We start from the raw sequence: 13,700 nt of genomic DNA, 5'->3' as shown, positions 1-13,700 counted from the left end.
GCGCTTTTCTATTGATTAAAACCATGTTCTTATTTGTTGGGATGAGCGGAGCTCAACTGTGCCACCTCTGCCCTTAGTCCACACTCATTAATCTCTGGTGGGCACCTTGCAACATGCCGCCCGGTCTGGCAGGACCCTGCCCAGGGCGGCTGAAACCTTCTAGCAGCAACTGGTCAAAGTCGTCGAGCTATAGGTCACTTAAACTTGCAAATCTCTTGATTTAATCAGACCTCTGACGCACATCAACCTGAGCCTCTGCAAACCTGGGTCTTATCCCCAGCTCTGCCGCGCGGCTGCAGGCTGATCCCTTCATGGCCCCGTGCCTCAGTTTCCCCAGTGATGACGGGTGTTAAACTGCTCTGCCAAACTGAGATCTACTGATTAAAAATAAATAAATACATCTTTTGAATGCAAACCATTTATTATTTAAAGCATGTGACCAAGCCACACACACACACACACACACGAAAAGGCATTGCTAATGTACTCCACCAGAGTTTTCCACCACACATTTCTCTATGGAAATGGGCTTAGCTCTTTGTTTTAACTGGTCAAAAGCCCAACAAGCAGGAACTACTTGTCTATACCTTTTTTAAGCACTCCACAGGCATCCACTTTGGGGAGGAAAGAACCCCCCCCTTCCCTCAAACCATGCATCAAGTAGCTTTTCGATGCCATATTTTCCCCTCCCCAGCTGGGCATGCTTGCTGAGGCAACACTTCCAACCATTTTCCCTCCCTCCCTGCCAGGGAAACACATCCAAGGGACAAGAGAAAACCACACGGGCTCCCAGGTCCTTCAAAGAAACCTCTCGCGGGGTCACTGCTGTCACACCACAATCCTGAGAGCAGGCTGGCCGGCAGGGACGTCTGCAGGCCAACCAGGAGCTGTCGCAAACAAAGGCATGGACTCTGTTGACAGAAGAAATGGTTGAAAACAGTGCTTAAAAGGCTCCATTTACATGAAAGCCAGCTGGAAGAAGAGCACAAACCCCGGCCCCTGACGCAAAGCAAAGCCCTGGACCATTCTGATCCTTTCCATATGCTCTGGGGGGAAACTGTTCCCAGTTGCAACACGCAACTTGGGCAATGCCGCCGTGACGGGATTCCTCCAGCTCACTCTAAGATTTTAAAGAACACAGGCTGATGCTCAAGACAGGAGCGAGCACAACCTCCACCTCAGGAAGCCAAAGGGACCTCGATAAAGGACCAGCCTTATGTGGCAGCAACCGCTGCTGTCCTTGTCACTGCAGGAGGGACACGTGCTCACGCCACCCATGCCAGCCCACGGTCCCGGCACTGCTGGCGACACGAGCCCGGTGGCAAGCACCAAGGGCTGAGATAACCCTGGACCCCGGTGTGCTACTGCCACGCGGGGGGCAAAGAGCCAAGAAGAGGAGAGTCCAGCTGCTCTCCTCCACCTGATGCCTCTCGGCCTTCGGCACACACCAGGGCAGTGTCCGGCACACGGCAAGGCACAATTTAATTACTCATACACGCGGTAGGTGTAGTGAGAACCCAGCTATCTCTGGGTATCTCGGTCAAACACTCAGTTAAAACATCTGCATGTTTCTTATCACCACTTGGAGAGGATTAAAATACCAGGCCAGATATTAATGAGGGAGCAGGTTATAAACCCATCTCAGCTTGAACACTGTGTTCACATCAAGAAAAGCAAAGCAAGAGCAGGACAGATCAAAAGAGAGCCATTAAAGGCGTGAGAAAATGGTGCTGCCATATAAGGAGCTAATAAAGTTAGCAGCTCTCCAGTTTGGAGAAAAAAAAGGGCAGGAGAATCAGAAAACATCCTTGGGGTCCATACAAAAAGCGAAGGGAACAGCCAGAGACAGCCTCGCATCTAGGAGGAAATGTGAATAAATTGAAGGGCACGTCACAGAGCGAGCAGACAACACTTGAAAAGGCAAGTTCATACATTTTTAACATGTAACATAATGTTCATAACATTTTTAACACTGTGTCTTACCCAAGTGGTGGAGCACACTGCCACGTGTTGCAGGGACGGCTTGCCAAACATTTAAAAAAGATTAGATACCGAACAAGGACAGCAACCAGAGCTATATTTGCTAAGACCAGGACTTCCTACGCTTGGGTCTGGCTTAGCGAGGGCTCTGCCTCTGGAGCTCGCAGCAGTGCAGCTGGGGCAGGGAGGCATTACACTGCTCCCTGCAGCTGGGGACATCGGCCAGCTGCATCGACCAGAGACCTGCAAGGATTGCAGCGGCTGCAGTCACGGCACGCAGCAATTATCCCCAGTGTCCAGTAGGCACCCAGCTTGCTTTGCTTTTTACAGGAAAACGGCGTGTTACTCAGCCCAGGGCTCTCAGACAGCACCAAGAACGCTCGGAGCTCTGCTTTGTTCGAGCTGGCCAGCTCCAGCCTCCATCTTGCCATTGGAAAATTTATTTACGTGCCCTTCCTGCTCATTGACTATATTTATTAACGTGACAGTATGGCAGCTGAATATCAAATTGCCAGCCAGGCTTTTATCTCATTTTTAAGCCAGCCTGAATTACCGGGCTAATTTTATTGCTTACCCATTACATTTTATGCAACGGATAATTTTCTCCAAGAAGGGATTGGTGCTGTTTGATATTTGGGCTCATGTGTTGCCAAGATGGAGGAGATTGGTTTATACAGTAATGCTTGGAACATGAAGCCTGGTTCTGGATCCTAAGCAACACAAAGCATAGGATTTGTATCAATAAAGCTATTGATTTGGGTTCTTGCCTCCTTGAGGGTTAGTGCTCCAAGCCTTCAAAACGTGGTAACTCTGTCCAGAAGACTCCCTTCGAGTCACTGAAATGGTTGCACCCAGAATTTAGCAATTCCTTTTCAAACACCGCTCCCAGCTAAAGCCGGTGGTGGTGTTCTTATCCACACAGCACTGGGGATGGGAGCTGCCACAAAATACTGCCACTGTAGCCAGTGGGTTAGCATCAGCTACCTTCTGCAGCACAGTAAACACAGCTCAGGAGCCCCTGGAATTTGGTGTACAGTGAACCCGTTTGTATATATATAAAAGCACACTTCTGTTTTCAAAATACGTTGCTACACAAAAACAGACGTTTCAGCACCGCACAGAGCAATTGCTAAGCCACGCAACCAAAACACCATGTGCACTCACAGGACTGCAAAAGAGCTCACTCTTGCTTACTGCGTAGCAAATATATTAGAATTAATACCTAATTTTTCATGAAACTTAGGGAAAAAAATAGAAACATCAAGGTGCCAGCTTCTGCCTTGGCCCCAAAGATCTCTGCAACCACATGAGGAGCTGTACCTGCTCGTTTTTCCCAAACACAGGGTATTTAAACAACCAAACAGAGGACTTCAGTCTTCCAGGCTGCAAAATAGGACGCTTCAGGGGAAAAGAAAGTGGGAGGGGGTTTGTGGGGGGAGGCCAGCCCCACACTGCAAAGGATTTAAAAGCAAACCAAACCCTTCGGACAGAAGAGATCACTGTATGCTGTACGTTGCCATTTTTAACACCCCGTTGATGTGCATTAACTCTACATAAAAGGCCCCACATGCAATGCCCAGGAGGAATCACAGAAATTATGCTGAAGATGCTGCGGGACAAGAGTTTAGCACAAAGAACACAGTCCAGCCCTGTGAGTTGAAGGCTGCTCTTTCCCACATTCCCCATCTGATTGATCGGCACACCCAGCAGAAAATAAATCGCAAGCCAGCCAACATCAACACTTTTGTTTCACCAAACGACATTTTGATACCGAAGCGACGTAACTGTGTTTTAAACGAAGCAGACTGGGCACGTTCATGCCATGATCACTCTCACTTCAAGGAAAAGGCACAGAAGAAAAGTGCTTGCACATCAAGAGCAATCCCATCTTAAATCCTCTCCAGCAATACAGCACAGAACAGTTTATTGTCTAGCTTTGGCTTTCATTTTACCCTACCACTAGCTCTGCAGACCTCACGACGCATCTTTATGCCTTTTTAACTCTTCGCTATAATAGGAAAGCTGGAAAGGCTGTGGTTTCCCCCTTTACGGAGGAGGAGTGGAGGTTTCTATCACTCGCTTGCTTTTTGGCACCAGAAATTCAGGTTTTGTTTAGCTTGGAAACCTCGCGGATGTAGTTCTAGTAACTCTTCAGTCCAAAGCATGGGGCGGTAAAAGTTCAGTGCTCAAGAGGTAACTCACTTAGTTGTCCCAAACTGCCAAGGAAAAGTAATTCTGAGTCCCACAGGGTGTGCCAGCCTGGAAAACATGAAATCATCCCAAACGGTCAGTTTGTTGGTCCACTGTACCTGCAGGCCAGCGGAGACCTCTGAGAAACACAAGGCTTATCTCCAAACACGTCCTAGCAAGAGAATAAAATTATTTTCCTGCCCATGCTCATTTAATCCAAATGTATGAGAGACTTCAGGCACACGAGCTATTGGCAATTTTCACGTCCACCACACACCAGCTTCCCCCAGCTCTCCAGCACAGGGAGCACGGTATGAAATCTGGCCTGGACACCTCATACTAATCCTCAGCTAAATTTTTGCCAGAAGAGCATAAAGTCACAGCCACGCTACAAATCACTGCAGCAACCAGGCTGCCTCGCTGGCAGTGAAATCACTGCGTTTCTCATTAGGTGTTGCTCCAGCTTAGCAGGGCAGGGCCCCTCCGCTGGTCAGCCAGAGGCACTCGCACAAGACCAATGCCAATGCTCTCATTAAGGAATGCTGCACTCACACAACACCAATCCCAATATTCTCGTTAAGGAAGGCTAACGACAAGGTGCCAATACCCGCTCTCCTTGCTCGCTAGTAACCGCTAGGGCTCTGCCTGCTGAAGTCATGCACGACCTAGGAGAGACCAGAACCAGGTGCTTTTTATTACATTTTGCAACACAACAAAAGAAATTGCACCCAGTAAGGAACTATTTCCCTTCTTCCTGGTGAGCAAGCACAACCTTGAGGAATCAAGTAATGAAGCCGCAGCATCTCATGGGAGCAAGTTCACAGAAAAAATAGTTCAAGGGGACCCTGATCTTCAGCAACACAATTTAGCATGTTGCAACCCTCCCTCTGACGTCTGTGCATTGCATTTGCCTGAGCAAAATTAGGAGTAATATACTATTGCACGTAGGTCTGTTCACTTGTAGGGAAAGGGGCCCCACAGTTTTACTCCCTGGAGGCGCCCGCTCTCCCCACCCCTTTTGTGTGTGTGTGTTTTTTTTTTAATGTGCCACACATCAGCACAATGCTGACAACTGCATTGTATGTTTTCTGCCTATGCAGCAGTTCAAGAGCACACAACTCTGGAAGGTTTTTTGAAAGGGGAAAGGGGGAGGGAGCTGTCCTTTGCTATCCCATTTTAATTGCATGGCTCGCTCTTCTGTGTGACTATGGGGAAGGGGAAAAAAAAAACAAAGGATTAAAAACAGCATCGATTTTAGCATCCAAAAGGATCAAACTCAGTCTTCTCCCGAGATACAGTCAATTGGGCTTAGAGTAAAAGCCACCATAGGCAAGAAAAAAAAATACACTGGGGTTTCTTCTCTGGCATTGGACCCTAGAAGACAGCTCATCTATCCTCACTTGCTGTTGTTACAGCCTCTGTGTTTCCACACCTGCCAATGCGGAGATATTGGCAGTGAAAAGGGAAAATGGATGGAAGGGTATGAAAAGCCAGCCTGTCAGTTTTTCCACCTGCCAGCAGCAGCCTGATGGAGCCTTGGTGGCACAACTCCAAAGAGCAGTGACCAGAGCACATTACCAGCCTTCACAAATAGAGCTAATAGCTAATATCTCACATGCACTTGCGTTACATAGATAGGACCAGCAAACACAGCCTCCTTTAACAATAAAGATGACTAATCCACAGCAGTTTTTCTTTATTCCTTTTTTGTTTGTTTGTTTTTAAAGCCCACAAGGCAGAGCTTTTTCCAGAAGCACTGGCCTTTTCTTTTGTGAAACAGCAAGTGGTGGGAAGGGGAAGCCCTGGGACCTACTCATGCTATCCAGACAGAAGTAACCACAGAAGCATTGTGGCTTTCTGTGGCCAGTGTACAGCACACACACAACCAGACCACTGTGCCTTACAGTCCTTGGCAAGGCCAGATCCAACTGCCCCGATGGCTCTTGGATCGCTGCATGTTTACAGTACTTACAGAGAAGGTATCTGCCATGGAGTGGGAATTACACAAATAAGCTTGCATTTCCCTAGGAGGAAAAAAAATTACGGCAGAAGACAGCTTTCACCCATAGCATTGCAACAGTCCCCTGAGCTACCTGGGTCAGGGAAGGGATGTGCAAAAAAAAAAGCTGCACGCAGGGTTGTGTAATCGAAGCGGAGCATCTGCATTAGCTTGGTGGGCCCAGTCCCCCCGGCAAGGTCATTCTGGCTTGCACAGAGACACATTAGTGCTCACAGCCTGCTTTAATGCAAAGCTGTGGTCAAACCACAGTGGAGCCAGCACTACAGGAGGTCACCTGGGGACTACAAGAAGGTAATGAATTAAAGAAAAAAAAAAAATCTATAAGCAGATGTTTACTGACAAGCAGGCAAGTCCACATCTTCACTCTGGCAAAGAGCAAGAAGGAAGGGTCACTTGCATGGAGCAGGGTGAGAAATAACAACCCAGTTCCCAGGACACAGCAAAATACATCTACAGAGAACACTAAACAGATTTAGGTTACAGCCTTTAGCCATCCCGCATACCAACCTACCCCCTCCCAGCTTTGCAGCCCTAAACCCCACCAGATCTGTCATTATTCCAGCACTCAGAAACGGAGATTTGCCACCAATTCCAGGTCTACGTGATTTTTGGTGGCACTATTAAAATACTTACCCACCTCACAGGCAGAGCTGTGAAAGCTTAAATATGTGTGTGTTTGCAAATGATTTTGAAAGCCTTCCAAGGAAGGTGCTGTAGAATTGTAAATCCTTCCCATTATTAATAAAATGGAGCTATTGTTCCAGCTCTAATCAAGACTTGTCTCCAGCTGGGCAATTTTAAAATGCAATTCAAAGCGCACACACACACACAAAAAACGATCATGAGGAAGCTTCAACCCACAGGCTACCGAAAAAAAAAAAATCATTGAAACAGCAAGCTGTTGGGGGGGGTGGGGGTGGATAAAAAATAATAACGCTGCTATTTAAAATGAATTCCAAGCAGAAGCACGTCGGGGCGAGGGGAAGCCTTTCTCCCACCGCCTGGGAAAGGTCACTTCTGCCATCAGCAGCAAAGCCTTGCTCCGCAGATCAAGGCTGCGGCAGTGCATGCGAGCGAGCGACCCCATTGCTGTAAGCCCAGCCTCATCCATCTCCATCAGGAGACATCTCTGCTTTTAATTTATTTAGCAAAGGGGGTGGGGGGAAGGGGAGAAAAAAAAAAAGAAGAAAAAAAAAGCCTTGCAAACACCTCCCAGCACCCCCTTCAAGGATGGGGAAATGTAGCAGGGGGGAGAGGCTCGGAAAGAGGCTGCGAGCAGCCAGAGCCCCTCCGAACCAGGGAGGGAGGGAGGTGGTGCATCCTCCTCCTCCTCCTCCTCCTCCTCCTCCTCCTCCTCCTCCTCCTCCTCCCCCGGCGGCAGGACCACGCCTGCCCGGCGCTGCGGCAAAGGCTCCGCAGTGGGTGCTCCCCTCCCCCGTGCAATTTCCTCTGCTGTAGAAACTTCTGGAATAAGCAGCCAAGCTGGGGAGAGGAGAGAAACCTTCCTACCCACAGAGGGAGAGAAAAAAAAAAAAAAAAAAAAAAAAAAAGCGAGCGAGCCATAGAGCAGATAATAAAAGGGAAAGGAATGCACAAGGAGCGGGGCACGGCTCTGCCTGCCTGCAGCAAATCTCTGTATACAACATATGCGTGCCCGGCGCGGCGGGGTTTTGCAGCCTGCGAGGCTGGAAACAAAACGCACCAACACAAAAGCACAAAAAATGGTGGTGTTTGGAGCGCTAGATGGTGGAATAAAGGAGCTGATCCCTCCTCCCGGAGCTACAGCAAAGCCCTGCCACTTAAGTTGAACTAATTTGTCCTCTCTTTTTGGTACAATGAATTGTCTGATCTGGACTATTTGATTGCGTTTGCAGCTTCAGTTACTGGGGTTTGTTTTTGTATTTTTTGTTTTTCATTTTTGGTTCTGTTTCATTGTTTTCATTTTTTATTTTTATCTTTTAATTCAAAAAATCCTCCCCAAATATCCCATGGAAAAATCTACATCTCTGTGGAACAAATAAAACATTCAGGCACAAACTTCCATCATGGACTGTTAAAAAGAAATGGGTTGCTTTTTTCTTTTTTTCCTTTTTTTTTTTTTTTTATTATGGCATTTTTTTCTTCTGCTTTTAGGATATATTGTAGTAGAAAGCCAATGGAGGAAAACACAGGTAATATATATATATATAAATATAAAATCAAACATATATACGGGCCAAAATTGAGTAATTATATGTAATTAAATCATAGTGTTTTAGGTGTGTGGCTTTTGTTTTATATTCTGTAATCAGTCCTTGGAAGAAAGAGATATATAAATATACATATATGTAGAAATAAAATAACATCTGCATGGGCCTAAATCTATAATTCTAGGGGAAAAAAAAAAAAAAAAGTAATAGTATTTTAGGTGTGTGGTTTTTAACAAAGCAGGGGCAATGTTATAATGTAACAATACTGTGGTGCAGAGAAAGGTAAGACAGCATTAACAAAAAAAAAAAAAAAAAAAAAAAGGAAAAGAAAAAGAAAAAGCGTACGTGGTACCTTGGCTGCAGCCTCCAGCGAGCATTTGGATGTGACGGGGTGTTTTTTTACGGTATTACCACGTCTGATCACACCAAGTATATGCTTTTAATTACCCGAATGGCGGGCAGGCTGTCGTGCGGAGCCAGGCAAGCAGCAGCTTCTTCCCCGCGCCCCTCCAGCTCTGCAGATAAATCACTCCTTGGGTGTTTTGGGTTTTCGGTGCCTTTTTTTTTTTTTTTTTTTTTTTTTAATCACGTTTGGGCATTTTCCACGCTGTGAGGAGAGCCAGAGGCGGTGGCTTCAACCCCTACGAAGGAGAAAAAGCGGTGGAGGAGAATTAGGCATAGAACTACCCACCTTGGGGTGCGTGCGTGTGTGGAGGGGGCGGTGGAAAGAGCAATTCTGGCCCCAAAATCTTCACGCTCTGAGGGAAAAAAACACCCCAAAAGGGTCGGTGCTGGCGGGCTGTGGCGTGGGGGAGCCACAGGGGCGATGGCGGCGGGGGGAGGCTGAGGCCGCCCCCGAGGCCGAGTGGAAACGCGCGTCTCCGGGCATTTTCGCGTCCTTTTGCAAAGGCGGAGAGGAGAAGGGGGGTGCGTGAGGAAGGCGCGGGGGGAGCTCGGGTTTCACCCGCAGCGCTCTCACAGCCCGCCTGGAGGGGCTCCGCACGCCGGGGGGGCCGCTCGGCCGTGCTCCTGGCACGGCTTTGCCCACGCTCGCCGCCCCGGCCCCGCGCCGCCCGTCCTTCCCCCCGCTGCCCGCCCGGCGCCATTTTGTCGCCTGGGCGCCGCTCGCCGTGGCCTGGCCGGGCGGCCATTTTGTGAAGCGAGCGGCGGGCGGGGCGGCTCCTGCAGTACCGCGAGCGGCCGCCACGCGCGGGCGAGGCGGCGCTGTGCTGCCTGAGGCGGGCAGCCCCCGGCCCCCTCCTCCTCCCTCTTTTGTGAGGCAAATATCCTCCTTTTGCTTTTTTTTTTTTTTTTTTTTTTTTTTTTTTTTTTTTTTTCCTTCCCTCCGCAAAATGGGGAGGCTACGTGGTGCCCTTAAAACGCCAGGGTCGGCGAGAAAGGGAGGCGGCCGGCGGCGGAGGGGCGATGCCGATCGCCTCAGCGCAATCCTGCCTCGGACGAAGCCATCCGCAGGGGCGCATAAAGGAGATTAAAGTCTATTCCCCCGGCTGGGCTGTGAGGGAAAGTTTAGCCGCACGGAGAATTAAGGGATATATTTATTTCTAGGAGATATTCCCCCCGCCTCCTGCCTCCAGTGATAAATCACCGAGGTCAATGAGCTGCCCTGACAAACGCCCCGCTGCTGCAAAATGCAGCATTACCCCCGAGAGAAATCTATCCCAGCCTTTACATATATATTTTTTTTTCAACAAAACCCCACACCTATGGACTCTAATCAACACCCCCGCAAAATAAAGAAGAAACATAAGCTGCTTGAAGTCAGGTCCAAGTGAAAATCATTAATTCACAGCCAGGAAATGGGGCTGCAGGATGCTGTAATCGCCACTGACGCGATGAAATAAAGCTGGGATATAAAATGTCAAAGCCCTGCTTGCAGACATGTGCCATGCATCTATTTTCAGAAATAGGGTGGGTTGTGTTTTCTTTTTTCCTCTTTTTTTTTTTTTTTTTCCCTTGATTTTTTTTTTTTTTAACACAGCGTATAATTTGCAGGCTGGTAACGCTTGCATAACAGGCTGCATCGATTTCGCCTCGCGTATCAAAAACACAGTACGTGTTAAAAATAAATCCCAGCACTGGGTATTTAGGTGACAATCCTAGCCTGATCCTGCTTTGGGATCCTCCCATAAACATATCGCAGCCCGGATAGCTTGCTTTTGCAGGGAGACTGGAAAAAAAGGAGAATAGTGCACAGTGGTTTGGTGTTTCTTTTCTTTTTTTTTTTTTTTTTTACATCCTGGCCATGCTCCAAATTATGAAGCTGGAGACATTCAGGGCTTGCACTGCTCCGCTTATTTTTAACCCAGAATGATTCCGTCTGCTTTTCATCCTTCTACCTCAACCAGACCACATTTCATGAAAGAGCTGTTAGCTTTTTAGGTTGCACTGAATACAGGAAGATGAAGGAATTTGCATACAGGAAGATGAAGGAAATGCGTCCGAATGGTCTGCTGGAAAGGACAACGCTGCAGCAATCTGGCTGGGATATGGTTGTAATTAACTCAGGTCAACCAAAGGAAAAACCCAGTTCTTCGGCTCTCTGTCCTGTTTAAAAGGAAAACAAAGCATCACTATGAACAGCTTTCCAGCCAGCAATGCCCCCTCAACTGCTCTAGCCTCAGTTTTCCCTCCTGAGAACTGACCCATTTTGCTACAGCGTTTGCTGGTGGCTGGCTCTCGTTCGCTGCTCCCCGGCGGCTTTCCACGGCCAACAGCACCTTGGAGGCGGTGATGGCAGAGCGAAAGCATGTGAGGAATCCGGCTCGTCTCTCCCCCTCTGTTCTCTGCCTGCTTTTTGCATTTCTCACGGCTGATGGGGCAGTTTCCAACCCGTTTCCCTTTACAGGCTTGCTTATGCTGCACCAAAATCTTCAGTTTACAAACAAAACCTGTAAGAGGCACAGTTTGTTACAAACCGAAACCTTGATCATCGATTTAAAAACAGTATGGCCATGCCTGTCAGCTCATCCTTCAATTTAAAAGCTCATTTTAACAAACATGGCTGTCCCTTGAGTTGCAAGAAAAAAAACCTTTGCAGGTTTTGTCATACACTCTCATATTCCTGGGAGCAAATTGGGCCCGCACCAGGGTATGGTATCGGATGCCTTCTCTGGGAAAGACCAGAGAAATTTTATCCCCGGGCCGCACCCAGGCTGAAGTGAAGAAATATTTGCATTTGCTTCTCCTTGGAGGGCAGCCAGCCTGCCTCGCAGGTCCCTCCCTGCTCGTCTTGGCCTGCCAAGAGGGATTGCAAGAAAAGACGGGCTGATTGCAGCAGCCAAGGGGCGGGCAGGGCCCGGCCGGCGCATTTCGCAGGCTCTCCTCCGTGCCCTTTTGCACCTCTGCTGGAAGGCAACAAGTGAGACCTTAAGCGGATTTTACACCTCTGGGTGGTCTCGGTGGGGCTCTGCAGGGCTTTGGGGGGCTCCCTGGGCAGAACGGGAGCTTTGCGTTGCTCCAGGCGTGCTTTGTATTTTTGTTGGCAAATCCAGGTGCATTGGTGCTGAGTAAGGAGGCAGACTTTAAACTTTTCCCCTTGCAAAATCACTTGTAAGGGGGTGAGGAGCCGAAGGACAGGCTGAGCTGTTGCAGACTGCATTTGCCTGCTCATCGGCTGGATGGAACCCCCAGAACGTCTCCTCTGCACGGCTCAGCCAGGGCTAGAAATACAGCACAATTCCTTGAGATCCTCCCAGGGGAAAACCCAGGGCTGTGCTTTTCAGGCTTAACAACACTCTCCAGGCCCCAGCTCATAATGCTTCTCCCCTTATCCACCAAGAAAGCAGCTTAAATCAGCCTTTATCGGCTTACCTCCCTATCTGCCTACTCCTGTCATCCTCTGCTCCTGGAAAAAGAAGTACCAAATCTGACCATTTCTGCATCTCTTTGCCACGCCACTGAACTCTCCAGCTACACCTTGCCCTCCTCCTCTCCACTCCAACACTTTGTATTGATAAAAGCCTTTCCCTTCCTGCCTCTGGCTAAAAATCGCCCCAGGCCCGGTGCTAATACACTGTTCTGGCTCGCTCTGTGGGGAAGTACTGGACTCCTTGCTTTAGCTCTGCGGAGGAGTAGCCTGGCTGTGAAGCACCCAAAGGTGCTGCACGGAGGGATTAACAAGTGTGCGGTGCAATAACACATCCAGAACACTGCTCAGCATCAGTGCTTCCATCCTCCCTGAAAACCTGGTCTGGGAAACACCTATACTGCAAAAAGTGGGAAGCCCTTTGCTCTCTGGCACTTCCCTTCCCCACTCCCACAGTCCTGCCCATGTCCTTTTACTTTTCTGGCATCCTTTCGGTGCCTGGCTTTCCCCACAGAGCAGAGGCTTTGGAAACGAGCTGATTCTGAGCACTGGATTTCCCTGGCGTGGGAGACGTCCCTGGCCAGCCAGACCCAAAGCCACCTCCATACGTGACCGTCCTGGCTCTGGGAATGACAACTTCACATGAGCATCCTATTTATAAATAGTTTACAGCAAGTTGTGACCTGATTGATGGCCATAGACGCACATTACCAACATGAGTAAGAGGCTTTGTAGATGGGGAGAGACGGCAGGAAACATTTGCGGGGTTGCTGTGATTAATCAGCCAGCCAGGGCTCCAGTGCATACATTACCCATACGTTAACCCTTTTGTTCAGAAATACAGCACGTGCTGTTATTCAACATCACCTAGAAGCATTTATCTGCTGTTTTTCTGTTTGTTTGGCCTGGTTTTTTTTTCTTTGTCCGGCTGGTTTGTAAAACACTCCCAAACATGATGAGTGCTGGTGGCACTGCTTGCACAGATATCAGAAGCACAGGGAAAAGGGTTAATTTCAGCCTTTTTTTTCCACATTGGACCAAAGGAAAGTCAAAAAGCTCCTGCCAGCGGCGCAGTATTATCTCGGATAAGATGCAAACACGAGGCATTGGTACCAGTGCTGTCCTATCCAGAAGACAGACTTCAGACAGCTTTTTTCTGCCTGATGGGGGAATTTGTGCTCCGGCTGCCCTCTGCTGGCTCTGAGACTTGTTTGAGACGGCGCACGGACAATCAGCAAGAACAAACCTCCTAACATCCTTTTATCAGCGCTGCATTGCAAAATCCCAAGTCCAGCCCCCCAAATAACCCTCTGTTTTCCCCCAGCCTGCTGAATCACCGCGTCCCACGCCAAAATCAGCTGCGTTACCAGCGAGCAACCCAAGCAAGCTCACGTCCAGCCTCCTGCCACCCACAGCAGCCCATAAGTCAAGAAGTGGCTTTTTCCCTATTTGCAAACTTGTGTTTTGTAAGGTCTGGGACACAGGAAACGGGTGG

At 48.7% G+C, this 13,700-nt stretch overlaps 1 long non-coding RNA gene across 2 annotated transcripts; it reads right to left on the bottom strand.

The window, feature by feature from the left end:
- Positions 1-402: 402 nt before the first annotated feature.
- On the bottom strand, positions 403-9,613 carry LOC311422382. Of its 2 annotated transcripts, none has more exons than XR_014685306.1 (2): positions 8,732-9,613; positions 403-4,239 (listed from the first exon to the last, which is right to left on the bottom strand). It is a non-coding gene; the product is annotated as an uncharacterized lncRNA (long non-coding RNA). The 2 variants fall into 2 exon arrangements; XR_014685307.1 differs by having other exon boundaries at positions 403-911.
- Between the last annotated feature and the right edge of the window lie 4,087 nt (positions 9,614-13,700).

Source organism: Aythya ferina, assembly GCF_964211825.1.
Source record: "Aythya ferina genome assembly, chromosome: 21".
Classification (NCBI taxonomy): domain Eukaryota; kingdom Metazoa; phylum Chordata; class Aves; order Anseriformes; family Anatidae; genus Aythya; species Aythya ferina.
This window is presented reverse-complemented; position numbering and strand designations above follow the sequence as displayed.